This window comes from Piliocolobus tephrosceles, chromosome 4 (assembly GCF_002776525.5).
Source record: "Piliocolobus tephrosceles isolate RC106 chromosome 4, ASM277652v3, whole genome shotgun sequence".
NCBI classification, from domain to species: domain Eukaryota; kingdom Metazoa; phylum Chordata; class Mammalia; order Primates; family Cercopithecidae; genus Piliocolobus; species Piliocolobus tephrosceles.
The window spans coordinates 59,518,038-59,537,639 of NC_045437.1; the positions used below are offsets into that span (position 1 = coordinate 59,518,038).

Genomic DNA, 19,602 nt, shown 5'->3' on the forward strand with positions numbered 1-19,602 from the left:
AAACAGGACTTGTCTAAAAGCAACATTGTCTTGGCAGGCTGCTCCTTTTGATAGGTGGACACTTGCTGTGGTATTAACTGTTTCTGGGTCTCCAGAGAAAGGCTCAGGGTGTGTCTAGGGACATCAGTGACAACAGTGAGGTAGAGCGAGTCAATACTGTGCCACCTCTGTGCTAGCCAGAGAACCTCTGCTCCAAGGCAGGAGAACACTGGGTTCCCCCTTTCATTAAGGTCCTCAGGCCCCCGTAAAATCCAGATACGGCTTTGGTGAGGAATGCTATCTGAGTGAAGCTCCCTCAGTTTCATAACCAGCTTAGAGCTTCTCAGCTCCGACCTGCCTGTTAGCATGGCTGGGGAGCCCAGTGGTTTAGTGAACTGGCTAATAACAAAGATTCTAAGATAACAAAACAGAGAACGGGTAGGTTTTGATGAAAAGGAAGGAGATAAGGAGGATAAGAGGGGTAGTGGGGAGGAACAGTGGGAGAGGGGCAAGGAAGCATTAAATCAAGATTTGGGGAATGGCTGGAAACAGTGGCAGAGACTCAATAGGAGAGTGACCCTGACAGACGGGAAGGTGGCAAACGTGCTCGCAGGCACAGGCCGCCCAACAGTTTACAGTCTCATCTACTTTACAGTCTTGCCTTGTCCTAACTCAGGCCTTATTAAAGCCAGAATGAATTGCCCTGCATCATCAGAAACTGACCATTCTTTCCTGTGGTCTTCTTTGAGATTTTTAGAATTCCAAGGACTAAATATCCCTATCCACTTGCCTTTGTTCACTGTATTGGATGATGTGCCTGTCTCCAGCATTCACTGAGGGCAGTACCCCAACATCCGACACATCTTTAAAGGCCAAAGGGGAGTGAAGATGTCCTGACTTCTTAAACTCTAACATAGCATTCATCCTATTCTTATATTGTTGGAACTTCGCATCAAAACATACGTAAATGCAGGTGCACAAATTATAAGTGTAAAAGTCAATGAATTTTCACTAAGTAAACACACTTGGCTCACCAGAAGCTAAAGAAAGGGTGAAATAGAAGGGGACTTTGTAGATTACATCTGCTGACACCATCGTTATTTGAGAAAGAACTATTTCTTAGCTATATTTTAGGAACTTTTATCTGGCGATATCTATCTATCTACTTACTTTAGGGGTGGGGTGGGATTGATTATTCTTACAAGATTAGTGAAGTTAGAAACAACTAGTTTTAATTCATTAACTGTAACCTACTTTCAAGTAGCTTCGTGTGACTGAAATCAATCTGTTTTATTTTCCAAACCAGTGGAATAGACACAGGGTCATTACATACATTTTGAAAGTCTTTTGTTTCAAATGTATTCTAGATTAAGAAACAGAATGTGGCAGGGCATGGTGGCTCATGCCTGTAATCCCAGCACTTTGGGAGACCGAGGTGGGTGGATTACTTGAGATCAGGAATTTGAGATCAGCCTGGCCAACATGGTGAAACCACATCTCTACTAAAAATACAAAAAATTAGCCAGGCATGGTGGTGTGCACCTATAGTCCCAGCTACTCAGGAGGCTGAGGTGTGAGAATCGCTTGAACCCGGGAGGCAGAGGTTGCAGTGAGCTGAGATCGTGCCATTGCACTCCAGCCTGGGCGACAGAGTGAGATATCATCTCGAAAGAAAAAACAAAAAATAGGAAAAGAAACAGAATGCTATTGGCACTCCCAGAAGAATCACTATTGGACTTCTGATACCAAAAACAGGGGGATTTCCTTGTTTTTAAGTTTTATGAAATGAAGTCATATTCTATATACGCTTCTGAGTTTAGCTTCTTTGAGTAGGTTTGTGAGATTTATCCAAGTGTGGAATGGAGTTATAATTTATTCATTTTTGTGTTTGAGTGATTGTATTTTTAAAAGTAAGGTAAACATTAAAAGTTAGGGTTTGACCTACCACTGGGTATGCACCCAAAGGGAAAGAAGTAATTCTATGAGAAACACCGCATGCACAGGCCTGTCCAATTCACGATGGCAAAATATGCAGCCAACCTACTTGCCCATCGACCAATGAGTGGATAAAGGAAATGTGGTGAATATGCCCCATGGAATACTACTCAGCCACAAAAAGAAACCAAATAATATCTTTGGCAGTAACTTGGGTGGAAGTGGAGGCCATTATTCTAAGAGAAGTAACTCCAGAATGGAACACCAAATATCATGCTTTCACTTACAAGTGGGATCTAAGTGCGGAGGACACAAAGGCGTCAGAATGAAATAATGGACTTTGGGGATGGGGGAGAGATTGAGAGAAGATGAGGAATAGAAGACTCTGTATTGGGCACAGTGTACACTGCTCAGGTGATGGATGCACCAAAATATCAGCAATCACCACTAACGAATGTATCCATGTAAACAAAACCCACTGTACCCCAAAAACTATGGAAATAGAAAACGAATAAATAAAAGTCAGGGATTAAAAATAAAGTGGGAAATGGTCATTGCAGAAGTCTAAAATATTATAAGCTATATATGAAATGCAAGTTTGTAACTATTTTTTGAGTACCTGCAGTCAGCAAATTTGCATTAATAGTACTGTTTACTCCCTCATTTTCAAAAACAATTAATTTTCTATTTCCTATTTTAAGACCTTATCTCAGATAGCTGTCCTGCGGAATGGTTCCTAGCACACGTGATCTTGTCTGTGTTGAAGTAAGAGTGAATACATACTACCCTCTACTTTAAGGTAGATGATAAAATGGCCAATTTCGTGTATTTGTTTATTTTCAAGGAAAACCTTAGAGCACTGGTTCTCAAACTTTAGGATGCAATAGAATTACCTGGAGTGCCAGAATCTCCTGGAGTGGTTGTAAGAACTCATTGCTGGGGCTGGGCACCGGGCACGGTGGCTCACGCCTGTAATCCCAGCACTTTGGGAAGCCAAGGTAGGTGGATCACTGGAGGTCAGGAATTCGAGACCAGCCTGGTCAACATGGTGAAACCCCGTCTCTACTAAAAATACAAAAATTAGTCATGCGTGGTGGTGTGCACCTGTAATCCCAGTCAGTTGGGAGGCTGAGGCAGGAGAATCACTTGAACCTAGGAGGCAGAGGTTGCAGTGAGCCAAGATCGTGCCACTGCACTCCAACCTGGGTGACAGAGACAAATTGAAAAAAGAAAAAATGGAGTTTCTGGGCCCCATCCCCAGGATTTTTGATTTTGTAGGTCTGTGGTGGGATCCAATTATGTACCTTCTAATGAGCTCTCAGGTGATGCTGATGCTGCAGTCCTGGGTCCACATTTTGAGAACCACTGCCTTAGAGTCAGCAGATCAAGTCACGTTTATATTCCTGTCCCATACTCCCCTGGTGAGGATTCCTCTGGTCATTCATGCATTTGCGTTTTCAAACGCCTTGGAATCAGCCAGGTAGAGATTTGACTCTTGTTGTCGTGTTTACCTTCCTAAATCATTAGCATCTATTATCTTGTTTGGCCCTACACCACACCTCTGCTTGGAACCCATTTAGAGCATGGTTTCTGTCTTCTTGTTTTGTTTACATATTGGTGGCCCCAACTATTTGCCAGCTTATTAAAGGCATCAGGCCACTATTTGTCTATCTCCTTGCTAGCAGGAAGTACTGCAGCAACTATTGAATTCATGCCCTGTATTCTCTGCTGGCCCATTGATTTCATCCTTATAGCCCCTGCTTCTCAACTGCATGTGTTTTGTTCGCAGCTTACATACTGATAAAATGAATTCTTGTTTCTTGCTCTTATAAGACATGGAGGCTGGGTGCAGTGGCTCACGCCTGTAATCCCAACACTTTGGGAGGCCGAGGCGGGCAGATCATGAGGTCAGGAGATCGAGACCATCCTGGCTAACATGTAACATCTACTAAAAATACAAAAATTAGCCGGGCATGGTGATGTGCACCTGTAATCCCAGCTACTTGGGAGGCTGAGGCAGGAGAATCGCTTGAACCTGGGAGGTGGAGGTTGCAGTGAGCCAAGATCACACCACTGCACTCTAGCCCTGGTAACAGAGCGAGACTCTGTCTCAAAAAAAAAAAAAAAAAAAAAAAAGAATGTGGAAGTTATAAAAATAATCTGTCATCATATGATGACTGTTTTCCCCAAAAAGGCATTACTTTCATGCTTCAAAATACGTATTTATTAACTAAAGTATTTCTGGGATGTGGCTGCATGTTGATGTCACCTAGAGAACTTAAAAAACAAAACAAAACAAACAAAAAAATGAAAACAAAAACAAAACAAAAAAACTGATGTTCATGTCCCAGAGGTTCTCTTCTAATTGATGTGGGCTGTGATCTGGGCATAGAGATTGCCAAAAGTACCCAGGTGATTCTAACACATAAAAATGTTTTAAGAGTTTCTTAAGTACTTTTTTTTCCTTACGGGTTTCAAGAGAGCCACTTTTTTTTTTTTTTTTTTTTTCCTGGAAGATTATTTTCAGAAACACCTAACCCTTCTTTATTTGTATCTCCTGTGGATGTTTTCCTTCTGAGTTTTTCTCTGTGAAACAAGAAAATATAATGAATTGTCGTTTGCATGTTGCACAAAGCATGAACTTTATTTGGAGTCTGAGATAAACTTGTTCTGATCTAGAAATGAAAAATAATGAACTCTGCTGAGTTCTGCTTTTCCTGTCTCAAGTTAGCTTTACCATAAGGATCTGGTGGGTAAGAGTTTGTTGTTCTTGTAATTAATTATTGGAACAGGGTTGTTTGGAGTAGATGATTCATTGTGGAACAAGTCATCTGATTCTGAGGGACATTTTCCATGATAAAATAATTATACATAAAAACAGAAGTATTGCTTTAACACTGAGATTTGTAACAATGCCATGCCATTCTGATTGTAATGACTCTGTGTCTATTCCACTGGTTTGGAAAATAAAACAGATTGATTTCAGTCACATGAAGCTACTTGAAAATAGGTTACATTTAATCAATTAGAAACTAGTTGTTTCTAACTTCACTAATCTTGTAAAAACAATCAATTCCACCCCACTCCTAAAGTTAGTAGTTAGATGGATATCACCAGATAAGTTCCTAAAATATACCTAGGAAATAACTCTTTCTCAGATAATGATGGTGTCAGTAAGTCTAATGTAAGTCCATTTTATTTCACCCTTTCTTTAGGTTGTGCCCTTGCATCTTAGAATAATGAAATATGAAGTGAAATTTGGTTGCATGGTTTACCTGTAGCCATTTTATAATTTAGATTCGTGGGTTTACATTACTTTCTGAAACTACTGGGAAAACATTAATAGCCCAATAGGATTGCTAGAATGATAAACTTCAACACTCAAGCTCTGACAGTTGTTCTCAGTCTCATCTTTGATTCAATGTAAAAATTTGGAGAAATAATTAGCTTTCCTTTGCTGCATGCACCGGGGCAGGATAAACTTGAGAATTCACCCAACTGTTCAACTCAGATCAAAGATATTTTCCTCAGGAAATCAACAATATTAAGAAAAATGGCTTTTTGAAAACAATTAAAAATAAATGTTTAGCACCTTCAAATATCAGATTCACATCCTCATCATCCTCACTTAGAGACTTTTAAACTAATAGCAGTTTTGTATAGCACATTTGCATTTACAGTGCATTTTTGTACACATTCTATTTTCCCCTGAACCCAGGGAGACTGGAAGAGCAACAATTTACATATTTGTGTATTTTTAGAAAGTGAGTCTTAGAAAGGTTAAGTGACTAACCTAAGCTCAAACAGCCAGAGGCGTGTGGAACAAGGGTGCCACTCAGCTTTTCTGACTGTGAGCTCACTCTCTATTCCTGCAGCTATGCCAGCTATAAAATAGCAATTTGTGAGAGGTGTTAGGTGTGAGGGATAGTAGGGGGGTGGGCGTGGGGAGGGGAGGAGGAAGCAAAATTCTCATACTGACTGTGTTTTTATCACTTTCATAAAGGATTTTATGTTTTACAGCCTATTTGCCATTGGTGGAAATATCTCTACACTAGTGCTATAAACAGCAAAACATGCACTTGAGAGTCCCTGCAAGCTCATCTAAGTTTTAAGAGTAATTGAGAATAGCAGCACTTGATACACATATGTTCATTTACTATATAGTGTGATCAATTATTTTCCCTGATACGAAGGAAAAATTAAACATCTTTTCATTGATTATTGCATTTCTTTCACGGTGTTTTTTATGCACTTTGCCAGCTTTTGTAGTTCTCACAAGTGGCCACTAGATGGTAGTGTTTAGTTAGTATTGTCACACATGTTCTATTGTGGGAACTTCGATTCTAAAAGGAAATATTTCATGTATAATACTACACTGAAACCGTTTTCCCAGTGGCTGAGGCACACGATAAAACCTCTGTGGCTTGAGCCTTCTCTTTCTTTTTTAATGACTAGACTTCCCTTCATTCAACACAGACCTTTCTTCCATGTACTACTTATTGAGCAATTCATTTTTCTCCCCATCCTAGCCTTTTTAAACACCCCACAGTGAGGGAGTGTTAAAAGTCCTGCCTTTCATAGAAGTTTGTTCTAAACTTCTGAGAGGTAAAGCAGATCTGGTGCCAAGATGATGTGTTCTAGGGAAGTACAAGGACAATAGACTTAAAGACCTGTGCTGCCAGCTTGTGAATAATTGAAGATTTGTATCTCTAAGTAAATTTCAGAGTACCCCTGTACTTCCTTGGATATCTAAGTCAAATAAGACAAATAAGTTGTAGTTGCCTAGTATGGATACCACATTGCCAAAATTTTACAGTCATTTTGGACAATCCAATAGATGTCTTCTCTCTACTTTGTTTAAGCCTTCTAATTTCCCCAGCAAGACAAAGCAAAGCAAAATTAATTCACACAGGCTGTTTGCATGATATGGTTCAACGGTTTACTATGCTATATTTGTCATTAGTCACCCAAGCACAGAATCTAAAAGTCGCTTATAACCATTTCCTGCCCCCCATAACTGCTGATTCTTCCAAAACCGTAAATCTTCTTTACTAATTAATTCACTTGAATAACCAAACCTGCATTTCAGGTTCTCATTCTTTACACACCCAGTAAAAAATGAGATGCCATCTGTTATTTTATTCATTAAGTCAAGTCCTGTTTCTCATGTTCTGCAGGAATTCTTCCCATGTGGTTTTACTGTTTGTTTCTACTTTCTTCAAGTTCCCTCATCATTACACATATGCATTTATAAAATACATCTTCATAAAATCCACTCCAGTCATTCTCTGCAGTTAACTCATCTCCCAGATCAAAACAGACCCCAAAGTTATCAATGAAACTGTTCAGTTGCACAGTGCCGGGGCTGGGGGTGTGGTTATTTGGGTGTGTGAATATGAACTTTCAGTTGTCTGAGGACAACAGGAAGCCTTGTTTCTGGTTGCTATCGCATTAAACTTTAGTTAAGATTTTTATTGTTTATGAGATAGGGAATTTTTTCCCCTGGGGTCAACTGGGTTCACCCTATTTCCTGAGGGCTAAATAAAATTGGCTGCAATCCCCATCAGATTGTGAAAAGTTCTGCTTTCTCTCCAAAGCTTTTATGAATCCTTGATCACACCAGGCCCCACATCTCTGCTTCAGTCAAATTGGTTGCATTTAGGAGTTCTCTCACAGTAGCTGTTATGGTCTGTTTCTTCCATACCACAGAGGCCCAAGGTAGAATTGAGCCTCTCCCTTAGTTTTCCCAACCACCAGCCTTCCCTCTCCCCCTACAAAACAAAACTTGTTCACACATGGTATTTCTGCATTGTACCACACTTCACTGATGGTTTGAGGAAATGCATGCAATGCATTTTAACCAATAATGTGAGATGTGATTGTGTTTAGACATTAATATTCTTAAAAAGTCAGTCAGTGATTTCTATATGGAAGGTGCTAGCCTTTTGCTAGTTTGCTTGGGTTTTTTCTCTCGTTCCTGCCTGTCCGTATCTCTCCGACTTCAAAAATTGCTCATAGGAAATCCAGATTTTTCTTACTTAATGGCATTTAGTGCTTTACCTCTCTCCTGCTCCATCTACCTTTTAACTCCCAGGCCTACGCACGTGCTCAGCAGAACAAAATGGCGTTTCATGTACTAGCACCACCGCTTGATAGAAGATATTTTTGGTTATAAATAGCTTTTTAAAAATTTTTATTGGTGATTACATGGGGGTACAATGACTAAATTGAATTTTGCTATTCATCTCATACACTACACACACACAACACACACACATACATTTATATATATATATAGAGAGAGAGATGGAGTCTTGTTCTGTCATCCCAGCTGGAGTGTAGTGGTGCAATCACAGCTCACTGCAGCTTCAACCTCTCAGGTGTAAGTGATCCTCCAGCCTCGGACTCCCAAAGTGCTGGGATTACCGGTGCGAGCCACCACACCTGGCTATTTTTTATTATTTTTTTGTAGACACAGAGTCTCCCTATGTCGCCCAGGCTGGTAACTCCTAGGTGTAAGCGATCCTGCAGCCTCAGACTCCCAAAGTGCTGAGATTACAAGAGCGAGCCACCACACCCAGCCTTTTGCTCCTATTTGACCTAAAAATTCCATATAGTAGCCATAACATCCATTCACTCAACAAATAATTATTGAACACCTACTTGCAAAAAGAAATTCAGTTCCTATTCTGTTGAAGTGATAATATAGCAGATAATAATAATAATAATAAAAGTGTCCATGCACTCTTCTAGGCTCCAATAATCCCTATGAAGAGAGGGAATGCTTAAACAACAGATGTTTATTTTCTCACAGTTGTGGAGGCTGGCAGTGTGAGATCAGGGTGCCTGCATAGTGGAGTTCTAGTGAGGGCTGGCTTCCCCTATCCCTTCACCCAAAGTTTATATGTTATAAATATCAGCAGCCCTCTATCTCTGGATGTCTCTGGTGCCTTAGAAGACATATTCTCTACAGTTAAAGAGTGATCCTCAAGAATGGACAGGGTAAATATATTTATATTGCTAATGCCCCATTTGAAGGGCTATATACTATTTCATGTAGCAAGGAGTGCTTAATGGCTCCAGCACAACAAAGTAACTCTACAGAGCATTTTTATTTGCCTGAAGCATCTAACGAGCTGGTCCTCCCATGCTTGTGGATGGCACTCTTGTGACCTGCTTCCTGAGATTCTCTTAGTGCAGAGCCAACAATATTCAGTACATTTCCTTCACTTGCCTTTTGGCATGCCCATGACAATAATTCCAGCTGATCTAACTTCTAGAAAATCTATTTCCCACAAGCAACAGGATCTTCTCTTTTCCTGCTTAAGAGTGTTTATTTTTGCATTTTTCAGCAGCTTCACAACTTCTGAATTGGTTGACTTTTTGTAGAGAGAATGTCCCTCCTCCATCCATGAAGTGCTGCATTTTAGGTTTAGTCTGACAAATTGATGCAACAGCTCAGGTATACATGACAAGGAAATTGAATTTCCATCCTCAAAATCAATTTTGAACAATAAGAGTTGAGAGGATAAGTTTATTCAAAGATGATTTGGTATTGCGACAGGATGGTCCAAATCAGAACTCAACAACCTGATTTTGAAACATTTCCAAGTTCATGAAAGGAATCACTTTGTACATAAGAGCTTTTCTACTTTTTGGGTTTGAGCATAACTAGATAGCTTAGTGGGATATCCATATTCTTGCTTTGATGATCACATTTGGCATCTAAGTATTATGCTGTTTTCAAAGGAAAGAAATATTCCTGAATAAGAGAGCTGGAATGAATTACATAAAAATAAAAAAATAAGTGTCATCTAAGAAGATGAAAAGCAAACAAGTACATGTGTTCTTAACTTTTGGGGGCTTGCCTTTAATTTTTTTAATAAAGCAATTATCTGCTATTAGTCATTATAATAGGAGCTAAAATCCGGTTAATCGTCACAGAGTGTGAAACCCTGTGCTGAGCACGTCAGGGCATGGCCTCCAAGAGAACACACCTCACTCTTCTTGGAGAAGGCCGAAGACAAGTGAGGGCCGTGACTGAAGGTCACAGACTTAGTAAAAGGCAGAGCCGAGGCTCAAACCCACACAACCACATACCTGCACTGTTAGCACTGCACTCCCCAGTTACCAGAGCCTTGTTTATTTTCCAGTCCTAAACTCTGCTTAAATGTGCATAAGGAGTAATTTCATTTTTTTTTTTTCCTTTTCTAGACTACAAATTTGTATAATTGGATTTCTATAGGCTTTTGTGTTTCTGGTGAGATTTGAAATGGATTTTTCAAAGTTACGATATTCAGTGACTCCTATAATCTAGAAATTTCTTCCAAGACACCAAACCTCCTCCCTGATCTTTTGACTAAAAGCCTGGTCCCCAGCTGCATTCATTTCCTAGGGCTGCTGTAAGGAAGGAAGTATTACAACCTAGGTGGCTCACAGCAGCTGAAATGCATTGTCTCCCAGTTCTGGAGGCCAGAAATCCAAAAGTGATGTGTTGTCAAGGTTGTTTTCCCTGAAAACCGTGAGGGAAGGATTTGTTCCAGACCTCTCTCCTTGGATAGCCATTTTCTCTCTTTGTTTCTTCATAGTGTTTTCCTCCTGCGTATGTGTGTGTCTGTACTTCCCCATTTTATAAGAATACCCCTTGCCTTGGATGAGGCCCACTCTAATGACCTTATTTTAACTCGATTACCTCTCTAAAGACCCTATTTCCTAGCAAAGTCCCTTTCTGAGGTACTGGGGTTGGAGCTTCAGCCTATTTTTGCAGGGACACAATTCAACCCACAGCACCAGCTCTGATCCGGGGTAGTGCATGGAGGTGGAGGCCTAGTACTGTGCCAGGGACCCCAGCCTACAGTGTGGCCCAAGGCAAGTTTCCCTTCTGCCCAATAGGGGATTGGATTGACTGATTTCTATCGTCATATTTTGTAAGTCACATAGAATTCTATTTGTATAGAATGGCTGTAATTTATTTAATAGATTTTCTCACTGAAGTAATTTCCTAAAAGTTTTTGGAAAGTTGGCTTCATCTTTCTATTTTCATGCATTTGCCACAGAGGTTACGTGTCCGCCAGGTCTTCTTTCAGCGTGACCCACTGCGGAACCCACAGACCCCGCCTCCTCCCACTTTCCTTTTCCCTCTGAGATCTCTTTATTCTTCTTGTTCTATGTCCACAAAGAGGAACCAACTGCCCCCTAAGTCTATCCTCACATATAGAGCCTCTTACATGACAGGTGTCCAGAGAAACTAAAAATGGTTAGACTTAGAAGGAGCTGACTATTGCACGGTGAACGCTCAATCAGTATTCATGAATGAAGAAGGTTGGCCATTGACTTTACTCTCTGTGACTTCACTGGCTCTTTCACAGCAACGATTCTTGAGAAAATACATGGCCAAGCCTTAAACATTAGCTGATCTGGTTTGCAGAGCCCCTGCTAGGATTTGAGTCCTGGTATTGCAGATGAGGAAACAGGGTCTTAAAGATGCACAGAAGCTCTTCTGAGTGCACACAGGGAGTACTGGGATACAGGCCAAGGCTGAACTCACGCAGCCCCACTCCAGGATCCACCCTGAGTGATGAGCCATGTCCCAGGCTGGAGAACAGCTGTGCGGCCCACTGTCTGGGCCTATCCACAAGCTCTTTCATTCATTCTTGGATTTTTCCAGTTGAAAAAAAGTGTTATGTGAAGGATCAGAGATGGCATCTTTAACATTTTTTTGCACAATTCATCATTAATTCACTAGTTTTTAAACTGTTGTCATAAAGAGTTGTTTTGAATTGCCTTCATGAACAATGTTTTGTTTATTTTAGTACATTTTCACTTGAGATTTTTACTGTGAAACATGCTATTTTGAAGACAAAATTTTTAAAAATAGAGAAGGGTAAGAAGAATGGTGAACAATGCAGGAGGTGACAATTGGTCTAATTACAGTGAACATTTATAGGTCAGTGGAACATAAGCCCTGAGGGAAGTCTCTGAAAGTGGCCCTGCAAGCAGAGGGGAGGGAGGGGGCGAGGCAGCCCTCGCAGGCTGCCGGGAAGCACCAGGGATGTCGTGCCTCACTGTGCCAGCCTCACAGATGGCATCTTAGCGATATGGCTGTTCTTTTGTCTTTTCTTCATGAGCATCTTAGAGAAACGCATTTATGCACATTTCTACCTACAAAGTTTTGCCTCAGCATGACTCATCCTCTTTCTGTCTCAGATAGGATTACTCTTCAAAGGAAAGAAAAAAAACAGTTCTGAATATAAAGATGAGGCCAACTGCAGGGCTCATTGAATTAACTCAGAGATAGCTAGAGTTGTCTGTTTGTCTGTGTGTGTGTGTGTGTGTGCGCGCTTCTGTGTGCGTCTCTGTGTATCTGTCCATGTCTGTGTCTGTGTCTGTATGTGCATCTGTGTGTGTGTATGTGCCTGTGCATGTTTGTGTATACATGAGTGCAATGTCCCATATTGGCAAATACCACATGGTAACGTCCTGCACACCATATGAGCTATATATATGAGCTGTATTTTCATGACAGTCCACTGGGATAGGGATTAAATCAGATGATCACTATTTATACCTAAGTAGTAACACTTAAAAAATGCAATTGCTTTCTGTCACCACAGCTTAATCTATGAGCCCCTAAGGGAAAAAAATTCCTTACATCAAAAAAGCCATTTCATATATAGATAAATGCTAAATAGGCAGGTATTGATCAGAAGGTACAATCCCCATCCACATGAAATGAACAAGTAAAGCAGATAATTGTTTGACTAGAGCGTTCTTTTGCATTAAATGTACCTGGAAAACATTTCTAAAGATGATTCTTTTCTTTTTGGTTGAGCCGTTATGAATGAATCGCCATCCTTTAAAAGGCTAGATGTTCATGTTCAACTTTTGGCAACTGACCTAAACCAATATGATTATGAACACATTTGGATTGTTTTGGTTGGACATTGGTAACTGCCAGTGAAGTGGGAGGTGAGAGGAGTTAACTACTTCCTTATAATGTCACCACCTAATTAGAATAAAAGCATCTTAAATTCTGATTTACATAAGGACATTTTTAACTAAACAATTATTCAGCAGGCATGAAATAAACAAATCATATGACTAGTTCTCTCTCTAGGTGCTTGGCCACCATTTGCAAGCTTCCCTTAAGGCAGAAAATCCAAAATTCCAGAGTCAATATTTCATCATCACTATAGACAAAAGTTTGCGGTATTCACAGATGGATGCTGGACATCTCCCAAGGCGTGGTTCCTGAGTCATTCTGACTCTGAGTGTGTTGCTTCCATGGAAATCATGCACCTCCACAGAACTCACTTAGGCTCCTCGGGGACTCCCAAGTCTGCAATCAGATTGCTTGTCTTACTCCGATTACCTGCCTATCGGACATCCCATTTGACTGTCTTGCCACTTGAACTCAGTGAGTGTAAGCCAACTCCTCTTCCCTGCAAAGCAGCATCCTCCTGACTTCCCCACTTCTGTGAATGTCATGATCGTTCTTTCTGCCACCTAAGCTTGAAGCCTACAGTCATTTTTGAACACAGTCACCTTCAACTCCAATTCCAATTCCAATCAGTCACTGTTTTCTCAACTCTCCCTTCATACTAGTTCCTATCCTTCTATCTCTTCTACCCTAAGCCAGAGCCATATCTCTGCATATCACGGGCCTTTTTGTTCTGTTTCTTTCCCATTCAATTAGTTTACATGATGCCAAACCAATCTTCTTAAAACCACCTGGATTAGATCACTCCTCTGTTTGAAGATTTTCAAAGAGGCCTTATTTTGTAGTGGAAAATGTCCAAACTACTTAGCATATTCACTTATTCTCAGCATGCCTTTACCACCTTGCATTCTTCTTCTTCACGGCACAAACTTCTATGCCAGCTGGATTTTCTATCCATAATCCCCCAAATACATCACATGCATTGATGCATTGGCTACCCTTGTTTGTGCTTTTTCCATGTGGTGTGCTTGCTTTCCTCCTTCACCCCATGCCCACTTCCTCAACACACACACACACACACACACACACACACACACACACAGCTTCTTTGAGCCTCAAAGTTGTCTGCTAGTTTTTAAGTGCCTGGAATTTGAAATGAAAAAATAATAAAAGTAAACTGGTTTTAAAGGTAGGCGTTGCCACGTATTGGTTCTATGGTGGCCTCAGACTTGTGATGAAACATTTCAAGCCTTGGTTTCCACATGAGTACAATGGGAATAATGCCTACTAGTCTTTGCCCATCCTTAATTAATCTTAGTTCTGTTTCTGTGCCACGTTTCCTCTCCAGGGAAGCCCTTTATAACCTTACTACTCACAGATGTATCTCTTCTCTGAGCCCATAGAACTGACCTCTGTTGTCACTGCTTTAGTAAAGTCACCATTTGCTTATTTAAGGCCCCTCTTCTATTTTCAGTTCTTGTGTTTTGGAGCCACACATTGTATCCTATACTAGACTTTGAAAATACTTTAGTTGCAGTGCATTATTTGTGTGCAGTCAGAGTACGCAAGGTAGTTTCTCACACATTCTTTCGTTTTGTCTCATAACATCCCGGGAGGTGGATAGAATCCCTGTTTTGTTAGGAGAGAAAGTGAGAGTCAGAGGCATAAGGTCAGAGGCCTAAGTGAGTTGCCTAAGGTCACTTAGAGAGTGAGTGGCAGAAGCAGCACTTGATTCAAGTCTTGGGATTCGAAGCTCAGGGCTGTCTGCTCCCTCCTAGACCTGTAACTTTAGGAGTAGGAATTTATTTTACATTGCTTATGTTTCAGTATTTATTTTTAACCCTTATAGGGCTCAGTCCTGTGACTGACTATAATTGAGAAGGTACTCTAGAAATGTTTTTGAAGGAATAAATAAAATGAATACTACAGACCATGTTAATAATGTCAAATAACTCTGGGAGTTTGAGGGATAATTCTGTCGATATGGGTTGAGGGTGTGCTTGGCCTCTCCACCATTTACCCTGTTTTTATGAGGGTTAGCAGCACAATGTCTTCATTCTAAAACACAGAATCATGAGGTTAACGAAAGCACGCAATGCCATCAGCTGAGAAGAACCAGAATTCACAGTGCAGGTTCTCTAAAGTGTCTTTGTGTTGCTCTCAGCTCCGTGAACTCCCACCATTATATTCATAGCTTTTTAGCCTTTGGCTAAGATCAAGTAGAGTGTTTGTTCTCCTGGCTTTTAATAAGTAATGTGTTCTCCATCCAAGGACAACAAATTTAGGCTGTACATGCATTACAAAGTATTAAGCTCCTGTTAACAGCAAATTTCTCAACAAGAGATTTATGTGAATTCTCTTGGATGTTATTCTGTTGACATTAAGAACAATTAGGAATAAAACGCCATGGCAGATTATTCTGTGATGCTGGACGTACCGTCAGGACTCTGAGTCTGTGTACTCGGAAGTCTTCCTCAGACAGGGACAAGGCGCATTCTCTTTCTCAGGAAGAGAATTAACAGTGCACTCCCACCTCCCTGTCCTCACCACAAGGGCACACATCCCAGGGCGAGGGTGGAGTGAGCTCAGAAGAACCCATGCTGAGCACAATGAAAGCAAAATTATTATCACAGAAAGAAACAGATTGCACCAACCTGGGTTTAACAGGACACATAGTAGTAGATGGGAAGTTTTTCGTGATCTATAACACATTTCATATTAGGGTCATGTTAGTTTTATAATGAATTTCATATTAGCCTCAATTAGGGAAACAATAAAGAAGGAAGATGGGACGGCTGAAAGCATTGAAGAGGAGGAAGCAGAATGGAGGCAGAGGGTGGAATAAAAAATAAGGACAAAGAGAGGAAAGGGAAAGAGAAAGAAAACGAGAAGTAACGTCAGCAGCTCCGTAGGTCCTGAGGTGAGTTAGCTGGTCACAGGTCAACAGCTTTAGTCACACATCCTGTTATTCACTTTGAGCATCAGAGCACATTTTCGCTACCCCTTGAAATTTCCATACCGTTGACAGTGATTTTGTAGCAATCTTTCTTTACTGGGAAATCGCGTATCTGCTTTTCTTTTCAATCTTTGAGGTCAACTTTTTAAAGGCTTTAGTTTCGCATGAAGCCTGACATATTTTGAAATAGGTAAGAAAAAAAAAATGCCTTTGGTCTTAAATATTTCCACTTAAATCTTGATTCTGGGCTACTTTAATAATTCCAAAATAAATGTGAGTGGCTTCTTTTTTCAATAACTGAAATACAACATTTAAAAACACTCATATAATTATTTTGTTGTGTTCAGTTGTTTGAAAGCAGACAAGCTTTGATTTGACAGGGCTGTGTTTTAACCTGGGCTCTATATGTCACTAAACTGCTGTCCCCTGTAAGGTCCTGTTTCCTTGTCTACAGGATAGAGATACTCCGGTGGCTCTCCAGGCTCTGTGTGCCTCTGTCACAGGTTTGGCATAAAGTAGACAGAAATGGTGTCAGTTCCTCTCTCCCCAAACTCTCTCCAATGACACTCCCACCAAGTGCAGAAAAGTACAGAAAGAACTCTTCCCGCTTTTTAACCTCCATTGATCACACTGAAAGAAATATCACATTAGCTTATAAGGCTCAAAATTATTTTCAGTGCTATAGCTCTGTGTACTCTGAGATCAGAGCAACATAACTTTGGTTCTGGATGAAATTGAATCAGGACCTGACTCTACTCCTAGAAGAACGCTGACCCCAAACTCCTGTTCTGCAGAATCCTGAAGGAGCAGGTAAAGATGCCAGCCATTAAATATGAAGTCCTTCAGAGACCCAGAACTAATGGAACTAAATCAGGGATTTCAATGTTATCTTAGATTAAAATATCACTTATATGCACTCAGGGCATAGTTTTCACTCCCATGAGGAATACATTCATACCTGTATAAAGCTGGTAATATAATGACTAATTAAATATACTGCATGACTTCAAGGTAGCCAAGAAAATTACAGTCATTCCAAGTAATACTGTGTTTCACCAGACAAAAATCTGAGGATCTTGAATCTTAGCACTGGAAGGAATGTAGACATCACATAGGCTCATCATTTCTCTGGCACAGAACTCGCCTTGAGCACATGTCTGGTAGCTTCTTCCTGGGAACATAGATGACATAACACATACTGCCTTTCCAGGCAGCTTGATCTGTCATGAGACAGCTCTGGCCTTTTAGAAACCAGCCTTTATACTGAGCTGTGTGCCTGCTTCTCTGTATTGTACATTTTTTGTTATTAATTCTGAACAAAAGGTTTTTGTGAATTTTCTTCCTGGAAATGGTCTTCGCCACTTGAAACAACTGTCATGCCCATCTGAGTATATTTCTTAGGTGAGGTTTCCCGGTTTGGGAGATGCTACTCTCATGAAATATTTCTGAATTCATCAGTATCTCTGTTCCTATAAAACATGTGGCTGTCTACTTCAGGTAAATCCTAACCAAGCTCAGGTGACAGTGAACTGATTGTTTGCTGTGAAACAGTATTGTGCTGTTGAAGTTAAAGAGGTCTATGATTATATTGTGTTTATTTCGGATTTTGTATTATTGAGTATTTTTTACTTTATTTTCTTTTTATAAAGCCCATATCACTACCTATAACAAGCTTTTGATAAGTGAATATTCGAAATTTTACTGTTCTATCACTATATAAGGGAATCTTTAAATTTTGCCAGGACTTTCTAGCCTAATGCAACAAGGGAGGTTACATTAACTATAATAATTTCAATTTCGTTAGTTTTTTCCTACATTTGCTGAAGCAATTCTTCTACACAATCTATCTCATTATTTCTGGGAGTTCCAAATGTGTCTCATGGGAGCACGTCCCCCTTCTTGGAAGCACTGCTCTTCCACCGGAACCAGCAGCTCCCTGGACTTCCCAAGGCTTATCAGGTCACATTGTTACCCAGGGAGTCAAGCAGCTATCATAAGGCCATGCTTTGGCTTTGTAGCTGCTCCAATGGATGTTATACTTTCTCCCTTTGTTCCTGATACTGTGCAGAATTATATGCAACATCTCTTTACTTAAAAGCTCTCTGTTTCTCCCAGGATCCAGAGATTCATCCCTGGAAAAGCATTGAAGTGCAGCTGCCATATTCCATTTAGAATGACTCCTTCCTTTAGTCAGCCAAGGTTTTGTTCTTGGGCTCAGCTCTATGTGCCTAGCTTCTTCTTCAGTACAAGGAGCTCCCTCCAGAGCGGTCACTAAATCCCCGCAAATAGTCTTTAACTAGACCTTTTCAAACCTTGTCTCTTTTATTTGAAATGACACTGTACCATGAACATTTTTATGAAATCATTAAACATGTTAAATGTTCATCAAAGCCATCATTTTAAAGTCCTCCATGATATCTATCTTATAGATACACCATACTAGAATGCATTTTTTTCATTTTTCTATTGCTGAGAATGTTGGGTTTTATACATAGCTTATTATTTTAAGCAAATGTGCTTTACCTTGTTCCTATTACACTTCTAATTCAGCCTACTGTTAGCATCTGTGGAATTTTCTATGCTCATATGTCATTCAATATATTAGCATCATTCCCAGCTTTTGGCTTTACATATGCATTTTTAAGATGTATCTCTCAATTTTTAACCATCAAATCAGATTTTAGTTGCTTTATAGACCCAGCTTTTATATTTCAGTCTATGCCACTTCTAAGGATGTTGTAGTGAGATGCCTATATAAAAGACATACATATTCAAGGAGTGAATTAAAATCTCACTTGAAATTTTAAATGTCACTGAATATTAATTGAGGCCGCTAATTGGTATATTTTCTAGTAATCACTTCAAAAGCTCCTCATTAAAAATAAATCATAAAAATAAACTATAGAATTATAAGAGCTTTTAGGTATAGTTCAATGATCTAATTCCATCCATATATCTGTCCATCTCTCCTTCAGCAAGTCATTTATCACCTTCCTTCTATATATTACAGATGATAAAGACATCTGGGACACAAAGGTAAGTCACAGACATATCCATGTGTATAGGTGATAGAGGAGTGAATAGAAGTGACAAAGGGTGTGATTCCTTCTGTTTGAGAGGTGAAGAAAGAATTCCCAAAGCAAGTGACATTGCATCAGCACCTGAAGATAAAACAAAGAACTCAGCGAAAGAAAGTGAACGGGAAGATGTGGTAATAGGTTTAAATGGACAGGGCGTGTCAGCAACTAAATTTCTGTAGCTCCAGAATATTCTCCCTCATCCCCTGAGAGGAAGTTACAGAGTTGTGAATCTGGTATTGAAAGCCTTGGTATAAGGAGCATAAGAAATGTACAGATTATCTACCACGAAACAGAGGAAAAACATCAAGGTTATTCAAGTAGAGGAATGACATGTTTTAGAAAGACTTTTTTTATAACATTATGGAAAATGGATTATAGGCTGGAGGCAAGAGATAAGACTTTGCTTTGTCAGTGTGACAGAGTATTTTATTAATAAAGCACATAACTTATACTCAGATCTATGTGTGATGAGACCAGTTCATGTCAACATGTCCAGTGTTTTTGAAAAAAAAAAGGTAAGTTTTTATTATCACTTTTGTTTATTTCCCTGTGAAATATAGTAGGCTAGCCCTCTATTTCTCCTGGCGAAATCTTTAGATAGGTGGGAAAAAAATGTTGAAAAAGGCATCAATGACCTCTTTTACCTTGGTTTTATCTGCCTTTTGGAAGATAGTTGATTCAAAGCTATGAAAAACCATCTCACCAATCCTGCA

At 39.9% G+C, this 19,602-nt stretch overlaps 1 protein-coding gene and 1 pseudogene across 4 annotated transcripts in view; both read left to right on the forward strand.

Annotated features, from left to right (window-relative positions):
• Window positions 1-19,602, forward strand: part of PDE4D (phosphodiesterase 4D) — a 1,617,209-nt gene that overhangs the window by 754,700 nt on the left and 842,907 nt on the right. The gene's annotated exons all lie outside the window — the stretch shown is intronic.
• Window positions 15,044-15,222, forward strand: LOC111541685 (annotated as a pseudogene).